Here is a 15,537-nt window from a genome sequence, read left to right on the forward strand (position 1 = left end):
AGCAGGTCAAAATCTGGTAGGCTATGTCTCTGAGACCTTGAACATCCAATGTCATGGGCTCTTCTTTGTCTCATATGTGAAATGGGGGGAGGCCAAACCCCTTTTCCAGGTTCAATGACCAAAGGGAGCAGGACTAGGAGCTACTCACTGGTAATGCGTTCTCAGAACTCGGTGTCTCAACCGTGAAACCGTACCTGAGAGTGGTTGGGGTGTCTGGGGGTGGGTGTGAGGTTGCTCATGAGAGGCAGAGGTAGTAGGGGTGGGGGCAAAATGAGGCTGTGAGTGGGAATGGAGAGAAAGCCAGCAATAGCCCAGGACCACCAGGTGGGGCAATAAAGAGGGAAGCTTCAACCTCTAAGTTTTAGATAACTTTACTATGAAACAGCTTATTCGATCATTTGATCTAATCATGCCAAGTGTATAAATCAATGGTGATTTTAGTAAGTTTGCTAGGTTTCCTGACCATCCCCACAAGCCAGGATTAGGACATTTCCATCTTCCCCAAACACAATCCGCACACACCTGCACAGTTCAACTGGGCTTTTCTCCCTGGCGGGTTTTCAGCAGGTAGACAAGGGCTTAGCACTTCTCCACATTCTCAGAGCCTTCCCAGCGAATGCTGGCCACAGGTGCCTCCCACCCTGCTCTGCTCAGTCGAACCCCTGCCTGACTCACCTCTCTGACCTTTCTACTCCCCTCCCCTTCCTCTGCTCAGCACTCTCTCCAATTGGCTCCATAATTCTCTGGACCTACCTGTAGACTCTCCATCCTCCCGTGGTGCCCTCTCCTGCACCCCTACCCCTAACCAAACAACCCTCCTCCCTCTTTTCTTCCTCCCCCTCCACTGCTACCTCTTCCTCCTCCTCCTCTTCATTCCCCTCCTATTCTTCCCGCTCTTTCTCCTCCGCTGTCTCTTCCTTCTCCTTCCTCTTCCTCCTCCCAGTCCTCATCCTACTTCTCTACCTCCATACCTCTTCCCCTCCTCCTCCTCTTCTTCCTCCCTCTATTCTCAGTCCCTACATCCTCATTTCTTCTTCTTTCTTCGCCTTGATTTTCTGTCTGTTTAGGTCTAGCTTACATCCTGGTGTGATTATCTTGGGTATACAGCCCAAAGAAATTTCCCATACATCTGCATAAACAATCAGCTCCCAATATAGATGTAGACCACTCAAGTACCCAAAAGGCTCTTTTGTGCCCCTCACCAGTCAGTACCCCCCCCAGGTAGGCATGATTCTGATTCCTGTCACCATAGATTCATTAAGCCGGGTTTGTGTGTGTGTGTGTGTGCACACATGTGCGTGTGTTGACGACATCATTCTACAGGTTTTCATTTCCACCAGGCCTTTTAAATTCAACCCTGCCTGTGAGGTTGGCCACATTGTCCCGAGAAGCTCACTGTCTGCCGTTTCATTGCTTGAGGAATTCTGTTGTATTGCTATGTCATTCTTGGTTTATTCTGCTGCTGATGGATACTAGAACTGTTTCCAATCTGCGCTGCTCTGTTGGAGCCGTTGCTTTTGTCCTTCTGCTGCTAGGTGTGTCTTTTGAGAAAGAAGTGTGATCCTTGGTGCTGGGCATGCACGCATGGTTAGAGATGAAGGGCAGGTACATGATTGGCGTGAGGAGGATCTGCCAAGCATTTCATTTTTCCCCGAAGTGCTTCGCTATTTAATCTCTCTAGTGAAGTAAGAGAGTCCCAGTCATCCCACATACTCACTACCATGGGACAATATCCTTTAATTTTAGGCATTCCAGCTGCACATAGTGCTGGTTCATTGGAGACCGGGTTTGCTTTTCTCTGTTTACTAACGGTATTGAACAACTGTTCATAAAGTGGGTGGACATTGTACTTAATGAAGTCTCTGGTCAAGTCTTTTGCCGTGTGTGTGTGTGTGTGTGTGTGTGTGTGTGTGTGTGTGTGTAGTGTTAGTATTTTGACTGATGGGTTGAGATTTTTTAACTTGAGATTTCTTGTTTTGGCCCTTGTCTTTTCTTTCCTTCCTTCCTTCCTTCCTTCCTTCCTTCCTTCCTTCCTTCCTTATTTCTTTCTTTCGTTTTATTTTTCTCTTTTTTTATAATTTGAATTCAAGCTTGTTCCGTTGGGCTAACACTGAATTTGTTCACTATAAGACTTTCCAGCTCTATGTTTAGGAAGTTTGTTTCTGTTTTGCCTCATGAAGTAGCTCGTCTTGTTTACTTTCTTGTCTATATTGTCTAGCATATATTATATGGCATCTCCGTCATTCAGACTCCAGAAATATGCTGAAAGGTATTCTCAGTTCTACTCCTCAGACTCTCAGGAGTCCTCGAGGGGGCATTTGGGTTTTCTTTGTGGATAGACTTTCTTTCTGTTTAATGAAAAAAAAATTTTCATATAATGCATTTTAGTGATGTTTCCCCTCCCCCAACTCCTCCCAGACCCTCTCCACCTTCTTACCCACCCAACTTTCATTCTCTCTCTCCCTCTCTCCTCTCATACACACACACCTCTCAAAAAAAATCAAAATAAACAAAAAGCTAATAAGACAAAAAATGCCAAAGCACACACAAAAACCACAAAATTTGTTTTGTATTGGCCAGCTGCTCCTGGGCATGGAGCCTACCCTGGAGTATGGCTAATAAACCAGAGATACTCCATTGGAGAAAACCCATTTTCCCTTTCCCGACCAGTATCAAGTGTAAATAACTCCTTAGTTAGAGATGGGACTTTGCATCCGCTTCTTCCCCTTTTCCGACTCTGTGTGGCGTGAACCTCTGCGGGAGGGGGGGCACCCCGGCTTGGGAGAGGGGCTTGATGAGGACATCCCATTCAGGACTGAGTGCTCCAACTTCCTGAAGATAATGGGCAGTGCAGCTTTCCAGTTGCTCGTGGTAGTGTTGATAGCATTTCTCCAGAAATCCCTCCTCTTCATTCAAGTTTTACTAACAAAATATCAACCATTGCCCTCCTGTTTCGATTTTCAGAGTCTTTAAGTTCTATGGCATGTCCTCATTTTCATGCTTCTCAATGGCAGCTAATGCTGTCACCCTTTGTCACATGTGTGTATCAATTTATTGGAGTTTTATAAGGATTGATGGGGGGCTTGTTTTTAAGATTTATTTATTTTTATTTCATTGCATTGGTGTTCTATCTGCATGCATGCCTGTGTGAAGGTGACAGATGCCCTGGAACTGGAGTTATAGACAACTATGAACTGTCATGTGTGTGCTGGGAATTGAACCCAAGTCCTCTGGGAGAACAGCCAGTGCTCTTAACTGCTGAACCACCTTTCCAGCCTCACCTTGTATAAATCCAGATATTGTCAATTTTAGTAAATTCCCATGTCACTCGATCAGTCTGTTATGTTTTTATTGGGTCTTTTTCTGCATGTCAGTTATATTAACAGGGCTGTGGTGTTCAAATGTCTACAACTTCACTGTTTTTAGTCTGGTGGGTTTTGGGGTGGTTGGGGAGTCTTTTGGTCTGCTTATTCATCAGTTTCTGAGATGTGTTTATTAAAGTCTCCAGAGATTATTGGGAATTATCATTTAGTTCTGTCAGCTTTACTTTATATATCTTGACATTGTTGGTTAAGTATATAAATTGCTATTAGGTGGACCAATTTAGCACTACAGCCTAGTATACTGTTTCCGCTCTGTTGCCATGATAAAACACTCTAACCAAAAGCAACCTGGAGAAGAGTGTGTTGCCTATCCTTCCGTGTGTTGACTCGGGTCAACAGGCTTAGCAGCAAGCACCTTTACTCAACAGGCTTAGCAGCAAGCACCTTTACTCACAGAGCCATTTCGATGGCCCTACCATTTCAAGTGATAGCCCATGATGTTCTGACTTCACAGCACCTGGGGAGATGTCATTTGTCTTTTGAATATGGTGTGTCACTTCCCTGTGGCTGCTTTTTTGTCTGTGTCTAGTGTCAGGAGTCTGAATTTAGTTTGTCTCTGGGCTCTTCTTTTTGCATTTTCTCTGCCTCGGGTTTTCCAAGCTCCTTGAATCTATCATTGGTAAATCACATCAGATTTGCAAGATCGCTGCCTTCCGTGAGGCTCTGCAATTTGTATGTGCTGGGCTTCAGTAGGAAAAGCCCTCAGAGGGAAGCCGGGTGAGTGTGGACTAGATGCTGCCGGGCCTTCCTTTAGTAGCAGGCTCTGCTTTGGTTGCTGCCTGCTGTCTACTGCCTGCAAATGGCTGTTTCAAACGTTTTGTCCATTTTTCCTAGTAGTTCACAGCCGAAGTGAAAAGCCTCCTTTACACCATTCTGTGCGATCTTCTGTGTCTTTTTCCCAGAAAAGCCGTCTGTGACCTTCCTTTCCCTAGAGTAGCTGTCCCCACAGAAGTCTGTATTTCCTTTTCATAGCATTTTTTTTTCTCTCAAGTAGAGTCATAATTCTTTGTGGAGTCAGGGGCAGAATGACTGGCATTCATTAGGGGCTCAAAGTCGGAGACGTAAGCTTCTCTCCATTCGCTACATAGGATGCAGGCCACCCATATTCTTTTCCTCGAGATTTATTTCTGTAATGCTAAGGATTCACGATGCTAAGCAGACACTACACAACTGAGCTATGATCCTAGCCCCAGTATGTGCATTCTTTTTTTTAATTTATCTTTATCATTTTAATGGTACATGTGTGTGTGTATGTCCATGATAGCCAGAGTGTTGGATCCCCTTGGAGCTGGGTTTGTGGGGAGCCGAAAGTCACCTGATATGTATGTTAGGAACCGAACTCATATCCTCTAGAAGGGCAGTAAGCATTCTTAACCACTGAGCTATCTCTTCAGCTGCTCAGTATGCATATTCTTTATAAGGTATAAAAGACCAAAAAGGGGGGTAAGTACTACACATCAACCTCTGGTCTCTGCATGCACACACGAACACACACACTCACCATATGCATGTACAACTACACATGCCTTTGTACACTCGCGATATCACACACACACACAGAGAGAGAGAGAGAGAGAGAGAGAGAGAGAGAGAGAGAGAGAGAGAGAGAGAGAGATGAGATGAGAGAGATTAGGTTGAGGGGCTGGATGTAGCTCAGTTGGTAAAGCACAAAGTCCTGGGTTCAAGCTCTAGCATTGCATAAACAGTATATAGAGTATATAGTGGCACACACGTAAATCTCAAGAGGTGGAGGCAAGAGGATCAGAAGTTCAAGTTCATCCTTGACAGAATGAGTGACATAATGAGGCCAGCCTGGGGCACATAAAACATATCTAAAAAAAAATAAGGCTGAATGGACTTTTTCAAGATAGGACTTATTTTGACCAATATTTGTTAAACATCTGTTACTAAGCTCACAGTCCTGGAATGCTAAAAACATGGTTTCACTCAGGAGTAAGTCTTAGACCCACTGAGGAGGCCATGACTCAAAGATTTTAAAAAAAAAAAAAAAAAAAAAAAAAAAAGACAAAAAGGACCTGCTAGCGTTTATAGCTGTCTTTGTGGGGTCACTTTCTCCGTTTCTCCATGAGGGCTCTCTGGAGTCTTTTCCTGTCCTGGAATGGCCTTTCCATCCCTAGGCCTTCCCTCTGACATATCGCTTCCAGGGTAACAAGGGAACCTCTCATGAAACACCGGCGTCTCATCCTTGCAACCAGAGAGCCGGCACAGCACCTTGCTCAAGACAGAAATTCAGTCAGATTTTAAAAGCAGGGATCCTTGGCCAGGGTCTCTGGGAGGCCTTTGAAAAGGAGATGGGTCTGGGGAGGTCACAATCTTGACTTCTTAGGCTCTTTTGCTGATCCAAGCATGGCCCAGAGCCTTGTGGGAAGGAGCTAATGCCTCGGGTGAATGGGCAGGGCCACACCCATTGGAGTCCCTAGACCTGAGCTTACTAAGGCCACTATTGACTGAGAGAAGCAGAGAGAGGGAGCAGCCTTGGGGACTCCCAGAGCTGCACTGCCTGTTTCAGGGAGTCCTATCCCCAGTGACAGGAACCTTATTCATTATCACGTTTAATTATTCCCCGTATTGGTTACTTGTCTTCCTACTGTGATTTAAAAAAAAAAAAAAAAAAAGCCCGAGAAAAGCAACTTAAAGAAGGACTAGAATGCCAGGCTGTGGTGGCGCACGCCTATAATCCCAGCACTCGGGAGGCAGAGGCAGGCGGATCTCTGTGAGTTCGAGGCCAGCCTGGTCTACAAGAGCTAGTTCCAGGACAGGAACCAAAAGCTACGGAGAAACCCTGTCTCGAAAATCAAAAAAAAAAAAAAGAAGGACTAGAACATTTCTTTCGGCTCGAGGCTTGCAGGCACAGTCCAGCATGCAGGGGAGGCATGGCCACAGAGGCTGCTGGTCCACCACATCTACTCAGGAAGCAGACTGACTAGACTGCAGCTCTCTTTCTGTTTTTAAAGCGGGTTTGGGGGGGCAGCCTATGGAATGCTGCCACCCACATTTAAGGTGGGTCTTGCCTAAGCTAGATAATCTCTCCTAGACATGCCCAGAGATGTGTTCCCATGGCGATTCCAAACCTTATCAAGGTGGCAGTCGTGACTGAGGCTCAAATCCCTTCTCGGCCTCTTGCGCTCGCCCCGCTTTTCCCGCCAGCAGCTTTCTGGGAGTTTCAGTCCCAGAGAGGAGCCGTGGGTGCTGCCTGGGGGTGAAAGGCTGATGCCCGTGTCACTGGCTGATCATTCTGCATGGCCTCGGCGGCTACTGTTGATGTGGCTAGATGCCAGCGGGTGCCTCAAAGGAGGGACAAGAGAGGATTGGGAGCACGGAGCTCTGTCACTTGGAGACAGACCTTGGAAGACCCCGCCTTTCTGAACCTCTATTTACTCAAATGTCAAAAGAGACTAGACCCTTCCCCACTCTGAGAGAGTTAGGCAAAGTTAAGAGCACTCTTCCTATACATGGGTTTTATAACCAGCAAAGCAGGAAGCGACAGGTGAGTGGCTTGCAGCTGGAAGCAGGGAAACCTGAAACCAAGGCAGTGGCTGAGGGCTGAGGGGCTTCTGTGCACCCAGCCCTGGGCAGAGCTCACACCTGCAACCCAGGAGATCTGCGCTACCCAAATTGCTCCCCAGGAGTCTCCAGCAGAGAGTCACCATCTACACCACATCGGGAATATAAAACAAGAGGGCACCACCAGACTCGGGAAAGTATCACTCCCAGACCCAGAGTATCCCAGAGAAGGACTGGTCCACTGCCATCTACCACAGGAACGCACAGGGGGGCCCTGGCCATCATGCCAAAGCCTGTGGGACATCAGTAGCCACACTAAGAGGATGGGGGACAGGCCTGATGGGGCAGCCAGTGGGCTTTATTCTTAGTCCTTCACCTTCTGCCCACCATGCCCAATTCAGAACCCTCAGTGGGCTCTGCCGAGCATCCAGGGATGCTGTAGGCATCTTGAACCGTTTCTGACATGCTCCAGTCTCAGCAACAATAACAACACTCACAGACACACATAAAGGAAAGAGAAAACAAATTCCTCCAGGACTGAGTGTTCTCTGCCCCTTGTGTATTTTCAGAGAAATTCAATCCACATGCCTTGAGCGCGTTTACATTGAAGTGATTAAGCCCATTTGATGTCCCCAAGCTCTAGTGCCGGCCTGCAGAAGCCCCTGCCTGCATCCTCTGGAGCAGGAAACCTCCTGGTGCTGGGAAGAAAGGGAGCTGGGCCCCATAAGGTCCCGGTTCGTTCTTGAAGCTCGGCCCCTGGCTGGAGAAACATCAGCTCTCTGCGAGGCAGAATAGTCTGTTCCAGGAGACACTCGCGGGGCTATGTGGACTTTGGTGACACCGGGCCGTGGTAAACTGCCTGGTGCATGTATTAGCTACATCTTCAGTGTCAGGACAAAACGCCTGCAGAGCAATCGAGGACCGAAGGGCTTATTCTGGCTCCCAGTCAGAGGGGGAGTCCATCCCAGTACAGAAGGCTTGGTGACAGAGGGTTGGGGCAGCTGGTCACATGTCATCTGCAGTCAGGGAATAGACAGAGACGAACGTTGATGCTCAGCTCACCTTATACTTCATATTCAGTCTGAGCCCCCAGCCCATGGACTGGTACTGCCCACAGTCAGGGTGGGGCTTTCCTCCTCAGGCAAAACCTTCTGCAAGCATTCTCATAGACACATCAAGAGATTTGTTTCCCTTGTGACTCTGAATCTCATTAGGTTGACAGACAAGGTTAACAGTCACGGCGGCACAGTGCAGGTTTAGAGAGAAGCAGGCTACCTGAAAGTGAAATAAGCTTGTCCCCATTTTACAGGAGAGTCACCTGAGACTCTAAGAAAGGACATTGTAAATATTACAATGTGGCTGGAGCCCAGAACTCTACAGGCAGGGTTTTGCCTAGGCCCAAAGGAATACAACAGAAGCAGTTCCACTGAATGGAGCCCAAGCCTTCCAGTCCTCTGCTGTCCTGTCTATCCCCAGCTCACTTCTGGCTTTGGGAGAGCCAGGGCTGGGGACTCCTGTACTAAGAAAGGCGCATGCCCGTGTACAGAAGAACAGGGGCCAAGGCCAGCTAGGAAGAGACAGGCATGCTCACAGAACACAGATTCCAGCTCACAGGGGCAGAGAGAGGGATGCCCACAAGGGTCTGGGGACATGTGAGGGAATCGGTTTCCAACATGGCAGGGGAGGATGGTAGAGGAATCCGAGAGGATGGTAAAGGTGAGATTTTGATGTCAAAACATCTTTCTGCTCTCCTCCCCTCCTCCTCCTCCTCCTCCTCCTCCTCCTCCTCCTCCTCCCTCACTTTCCCTTCTGATCAGGGTGCTATGCCAACCATTTAACCAGGCTATGTGCCTAGAGGCTTCGATTGTCATGTGACTGTGTGTCCTACAGGTGGATTGAGAAGGGAGGTGAGGGACCCAGACACCGGCAAAGTTAGGAAGCAAACACTCCCCCATGGTGAGGTATAGATTCTCACTATCCCCTCCACCAGGAGCATGGCATCACACGGCAGTCTTGACATGACAAGGTCTGGAACACTCATGTCTGGCACAGGTCGCTAATCTCTTCTGCTTAGTTTTTATGGCCAACTTGGCACAGCTAGGGCTGTAGAAATGGCTCCGTGGTTAAGAATGCTTCTTATTCTTGCTGAGGACCAGGTTCCCAGCACACATATCAGGGAGCTCACAACCAACTGTAACTCCAGTTCCAAGAGATCTGCCACCCTCTAGTCTCTCCACTGGCACATGCATGTATATGGTACACATAAGCTTGTGTAGCCTCATATATCAAAATATTAAATAAGTCCAAATAAAATTGACACAGCCTAGAGTCGCCTCGGAGGAGGGAGCCTCAACTGAAGGAGTGCCTAGGTCTGATTTGCTTGTGGGCACATCAATGGGGCGCTGACTCGAGGGCTGATTCAGGAGTGCTCGTACTGCTCTGAGCAGTGCCACTCCCAGGCATGTGGTCCTGGGCCGTAGAAGAAAACCAGCTGAGCAAGGCGGACAAGTGAGCTAGTAAGCGGTATCCCTCCATGGATCCTACCTCAAGTCCCTGTTTTAAGTGTCTGCCCTAACTCCCCTCAGTCAAGGATTGGGACCTGGAAGCTAAAGCCAAATAAACCCTTTGCCCACCAAGTTGCTTTAGGTCAGAGTGTTTATCACAGTGACAGGGATAAAGCAGATCGTACCCTGGTCTCTGCCCAGTGCCCTATTTGAAGTAGAATACACCCTAGTCTCTCCCCAGAGTCCTATCAGGAATGGCGTCTGTGCTATGGTGACGCCAGGCAGAACGGGAACCCCTTGTCCTGAAAGGAGGACCACCATTGCCGAAGCCTTCCATGGAACACAGTTCAGAGGCAGAGGTGGGATGGGGTGGTCCAGGGCTGGAAGCAGCCCCAGGAGGCCCAGATGGGCCACTCAGTACCATGGGTAGGACCTTCAGAGCTGCTGTGCCCCGTGCCAGGTCCACCTTACAGGGAGGGTGGCCTGAGAGGTTCTCCTAACCCCCTTACGTCACAGATGAGGAAGCCAAGGTACAGAGGTAGAATGACAGCTAAAGCAAGTCCCACGGCAAGGAGTGGGAGAGCCGGGGCTGAAACTCATCTCAGTGCCAGCTCGGGGCAGCATCTGTCTATCCGCTATGACTGCTCTACCTGGACTAATGAGCACCTAGGTGAGAGGTGCTAAGTCAGGTCACTTACCATGCTGGATCCCAGATCACAAGATGTCCTTATTGGTGTGCATCCAGAACAAGGCACTGGCTCTTTCCTGGGGTGCTCTGCATCGGCCTCCCTTTACCAGAAAGCTCATATTGCCCTAGGGTTCTCCACATCTACATCCAGGGGCTCACTAAAGGTGAACAGCTCAAGACACCTGCCTCACCGCTGGCAAAATCTAACTCCAAATCACACAACAAGGCTGGGGATGCAAGCTCAATTGATAAGAGTGTTTGCCCAGCATGCACAAGGTCCTGGGTTCAAGTCCCAGAGCAGCATAAACCTGGCATGATGGCTCACTCCTGTAATCCCTGCACTCAGGAAGTGAAGGCAGAAGGATCAAAAGATCATTCCTGGCTACACAGCAAGTTCAAGGACAGCTCAGGCCATATGAAGTGCTGTGCCTTCCCAGCTCGGCCCTTCCCAAGTCATGAGATCTGAACACATCACAGTTGTTTTCTGTACCACAGTCTCTTCATCCAACCAAAGGGCCCAGAGATACAAACCCCAGAGCATCCTTACGAGGAAGGAGGAGGAGATAACATGGAGTGTTGATCACAGTCCTTCCCTGGAGGAAAAGAAACCTCAAGGAAAGGGCACTTGAATGGCTGCTTGGGCGAAATGATAGATTTTTATTCTGGCCCATCCCTTGGTGACAGGCCTGGAGCAGCCTTGGCCCTCATCGCTGTAGAAGTCACCGAGGAACATGCTCTGCTTTGTTCCCAGTTCAGGCCCCCAGAGCAGGCTCCCAACCCCACTGCCCTATATGATTTTTCCTTGGAACAAATAAAAAATCCACACCCTGACTCATTCTGGTTAGAGAATAAATCACGACAGAGGCAAAGCCGGTGGGTAGGATGACACCCGCTGCATGAGGGCCAGAGAGAAGGGGGAAACCATATTCTAGGGAAATGCTGTCTTAGGCCCCAGGCCAAGCCACTGGGCAGGCCCTGGCACGGCAGGCAGGCAGGCGAGGCGAGAGGGGCTGTGGGAGGCTCACAGAGGGGAGTAGAAAGCCAGGCATTTGTTTTCATTGATGGGGCTGGGAGCACCTTAGGCCCCCAAATGGCACAGAACAGCCTGAGAGGAACCATGGGGAGGTGGGAGGGAGAAGGGAGACTGCCAGCCTCAGAACCCAGTGCAAACTCTGGAGCAGTGTGCAGATGTGAGAGGCAGCCAGATGCGAGCGGCAGCCAGATGTGAGAGGCAGTTTTCAAGGCTCCTTAAGGCTCCCACATCATTTCCTTCCCTGCTCTCCTTCTATTTATTTGTGGTTTTAATTCCAAATCAACACAGGAAAGTGTCAGGACTTGGAGAGTGTGTGAGCGATGGCCCAGGTAACGCCTCACACACAGAGACAGCAGCAAGGCTGGAGCCCAGGGCACGCCTTACAGCCAGAGAATACTCTAGTTCTGAGCGCCGAAAGGCAGCGGGTCAAACAGTATGCTTTATGGGTAAGAAGACACACAGTCATGAGAGTGGGAATGCTGAAAGAAAGCCTCCTGGTTACTAATCCTCAGGAAAGAAAAATAAGCTGGGTTTGACCAGTTCAGGGAAGTCAGGGAGATCTGCCAACTCAGCATCTTCTTGGGCCGCCTCTTCCCATCCTCTGCCCTCTCTTCCCACCCCTGCACAGTGGCCTGCAGCCTCCTCGCCCAACCCCTTCTCCAAAGCCATCACCATCCATCCTGTGACTTCCTACATCCTTCCTAAGTCCAGTGCAAGAGAAGCAATGGGGGTGTCATACAGAAGGGAGTAAATAAACTCAGACCGAAACCCGCACCATCTTCACAGCAGATTCCTATGATTTTAAGGCTGGTACCCTCGGCCCTTCGTGTCTGTGAGTTCTGAATCCACAGATTCCAAGAAATTATAGGTTGGACATATTCTATAAAAATGCATCTGTACTGAGCATGTCCAGTTTACTTTCTTATCATTAGTCTCTAAATAATATATCACAGTAACCATTTAAATAGCTATTTGTATTGGATTAGAGGTGATGTGTGTGGGTTCTATGCCAATGCTAAGCCATTTTGTGCGTGTGAGGGTGGGAGTGTGTTAAAAACACGGATATGTGTTAGGGATGTGCATGCCCCTGAGCATGCCTTGAAAAGACAGAAGATACTGGGCTCCTGTTCTTTCCCTTTCTAGCTTATTCTGTTGAGACAGGGCCTCTCCTTGTGCCTGGAGCTAGCCTAGCAGCCAGCAAGCTTGGGCAACTCTCCTGTCTCTGCTTTCTCCCCGCATAGCACTAGGGTTATAGGGACACGTGGCCATGCCCCATTTTCATTCAGGTCCACCCAATGCTCATGCAGCACTCTGACCACGGGGCCATCTTGCCAGGCCCCGTCTTGTGCTGTTTTATGTACCAATTTGAGCAGCTGCTGATTTTGATGTCTATGAAGTTCCTGGACCAATTTCCCATGAACACTAAGGGATGACTATCGTCAGTTTGTGGAGGAGGTTGCTTTGGAAACAGGGTCTCACTGTGTAGCCCTGGCTGGCCTGGAAATCACAATCCACCTGCCTCTGCCTCCCAAGTGCTGGGATTAAAGGTGTGAGCCATCATGCCCGTACCTCACAGTCAGTTTTTAGGGCATCAAACAACTTTAGCTGCATCTATCCTACCTGGCACTAGAGGGCGCAGGTTGGCCCACACATGGTTGGTTCCTCTACCCATCTCTGCGGGTTTGCCATGGGTGTGAGAGCCCAGCAGCAGCAGCTTCTCCCATAGGCAGTCTACACTAATGGAAAACAAACCAACAGAGCCTGACCTTGCCTTGACAATCAGAGTGCAGCCGCATTTTCAGTGGTTGTATGCAATTGGAAAAACACAACAGTGCGCTATAAATGTCTTTCTCAATAATCTTAGCTGTGATAACCCCCATTAACCTAACCAGGGTTTTCCACAGGCTTCGAGAGAATGCTTCCTTCTAACTATCCCTGGCTGCAACACAACCAAGACCTTAGGATTTCAAGCCCTTTCAGATGCACCCTGCCCCCAAAGCCTGCTTCCACACACGGCCAGTGCTGCCATGTTTGTTCTGAACTGAGCTGGTTGTGGTGATGTCTCTGTGGTTTTCTCTTGAATTCTTAAATCTATCCCTGATCTCTAGAACATTTTCCTCCTGATTCAGCTGCCATGAGTCAGTCTGGACCAGTAGCACGGAGCCACCTGGAAAGAGTGTTGTAAGAAAAACCAATTAGGAGAGCTGGGAAAAGGAAAGGGGGAAAGGAGACAGAAAGTTGGGGTGTATAGCAGGGCAACTGTGAGCCCCAGAGTAGGGCTCACCTCGCCCTAGTCTTTGCAGCTTCAAGGGGAGACACGGACCCAAAGAACAGAATAAGAAGGGAGAAGGAAGTCCTAGAACTCTGAGTAAGATTCATACCAAATCTCAGGGAAGCATGAAGCTAGTAGACATGTTGTTGGGTGGAATCCTGGGGCCACGATCCCTGTGTAGGAGATACAGAGACCCTTTCTCCCAGCCAAGTAGAGAAGGGTGAGCCACAGTGGAGCCAGGCAAGCAGGTAGGTTAGAAAGGGCAGCAGCCTGGCCCACACCAGGCAGCACAGCCTGTGGCTGCAGCTCCCTCTTCCCAACTGCAGAGCTCATGGCTCTGGAATGCAAGATGGGGGCATTTTCAAAAATGTAATGACAGACTTAACTCACCAGTAGCTCAAGTGAGCCTGCAGCCTTTTTGATTCTTTAGGGCTTCTCAGCATAAGAACTATTCTGTAAGATCAGGGATGGGATGGAGAGATGGCTCAGTGGTTAAGAGCACTTGTTCTTGCAGAAGATCTAGGTTTGTTCCCTAGGACCTATGTGACAGCTCACAACCCATCTATCACTGCAGCTCCAGGGGATCCAATGCCTGTCCCTATCCTCTGTGGCTACAAAGACCTCAAGTGGGGAAGCACAGATGCAAGCACACTCTTATACATAAAATAATTTTTTATAAGGAATATTTGGCATGATGCAGTGGGAGAAAATGAAAAGAATCTGAGTTTTTGAGCCAAACAGAAAATGTTTGAAAGGATGCCATGACATTGCACTGGGCTGGCAGCTGGCTGTACCCCTCTGCCTCTCAAGGAGGGACCAAGGAAAAGGGGGAGACCTAAGAGTCGAGTCTTCACCAGCTTTCATCTGGTAATTTCTGAAACTCCAAAAGTAGAATGCCATCTCTCTCTCTTCTGTGGGGTCATTGTGAGCTAGGGATGAAGCTCAGCGGTCAGGACGCCCTGGGTTTGATCTCTAGAATCACATAAACTGGGCATGGTGGTACATTAAGATTAAGCTAACACAGGCAGTTCAAGGCTAGCCTGGGCTACATGAGACTCGGTCTCAAAAAGAAGTGACATGGAACTTTATGAGGACTAAGTGAACCTCAGGGGATCCCTTAGCATAATCCCTACTAGAAAACTAACTCTCACCAAGGATCCACTCATACAACCACCCCCTATGGCTTCTTCCTGTGGAGGGCTCTGAGGATGGAGGGAAAGACGGATGGATGGAGAGAGGGAGGGAGAGAAGGAGGGATGGATAGGTGAGTGGGTGGGACTCCAATGACCCAATCACTTGGCCTTAGGTGAAAACTGCCCTTAGTTGAAAACAGATGAGCATGAGCCCTGGTTTTTGTTCCTTTGGAGACAGGGACAGTGCTAGAGATGAACCCTGGGCCTTGCTTATGCTAAGCAAGTGCCCCATCATGGGGCATCCCCACCCCCAGCGTGTTAATGATTTCTTGATTGGCCATCCTGCCCTCTATGCCCAGGTGATATGATTCTCATCATTTCCAAGCCTGGTGAGCACCAGTTAATCCAGGCCAAGGGCTCCTAGAGCCAGCTGCCAGACAGAATCACCAACTGAAAGGAACCAACACTTGGGTTTCTCAGCCAATCACCAGGGAAGGCTCGCTAGAGGGGGTGCCTGGGATTTCTGCTTTTAACCATCCCAAGGCGAGTCTATTTATTTATTTGTTTGTTTGTTTGTTTGTTTGTTATGTATACAATATTCTGTCTGTATGCCTGCAGGCCAGAAGAGGGCACCAGACCCCATTACAGATGGTTGTGAGCCACCATGTGGTTGCTGGGAATTGAACTCAGGACCTTTGGAAGAGCAGGAAATGCTCTTAACCTCTGAGCCATCTCTCCAGCCCCCAAGGCGAGTCTTAAGGTCACCAATCTCCACCTTGGTGAGAGGTCTATAGTGTCAGAATCTAACTTGGTAGGCACACTTGGTGTCTGAATCCAAGTATATGACTGATTTATGGGGATTCTGGTCCCCTGAAAGCACAAGGGGACAGTCCAATCAGGGGGCAGCGTGGCACCTGTCAGTCCATGCAGGCAGAGGCTAGCTATGAATGAGACCCAACACAAAATCATAAGCTTAATTAAAACACGGAGAGTCTTTGT

General features: G+C 48.8%; 1 protein-coding gene across 1 annotated transcript in view; it reads left to right on the top strand.

Moving 5' to 3' along the window:
* Positions 1 to 15,537, top strand: part of Itga11 (integrin subunit alpha 11) — a 102,850-nt gene that overhangs the window by 20,757 nt on the left and 66,556 nt on the right. The gene's annotated exons all lie outside the window — the stretch shown is intronic.

Source organism: Alexandromys fortis, unplaced genomic scaffold (assembly GCF_014885135.2).
Source record: "Alexandromys fortis isolate MF-2015 unplaced genomic scaffold, M_Fortis_MF-2015_v1.1 scaffold_70, whole genome shotgun sequence".
NCBI classification, from domain to species: domain Eukaryota; kingdom Metazoa; phylum Chordata; class Mammalia; order Rodentia; family Cricetidae; genus Alexandromys; species Alexandromys fortis.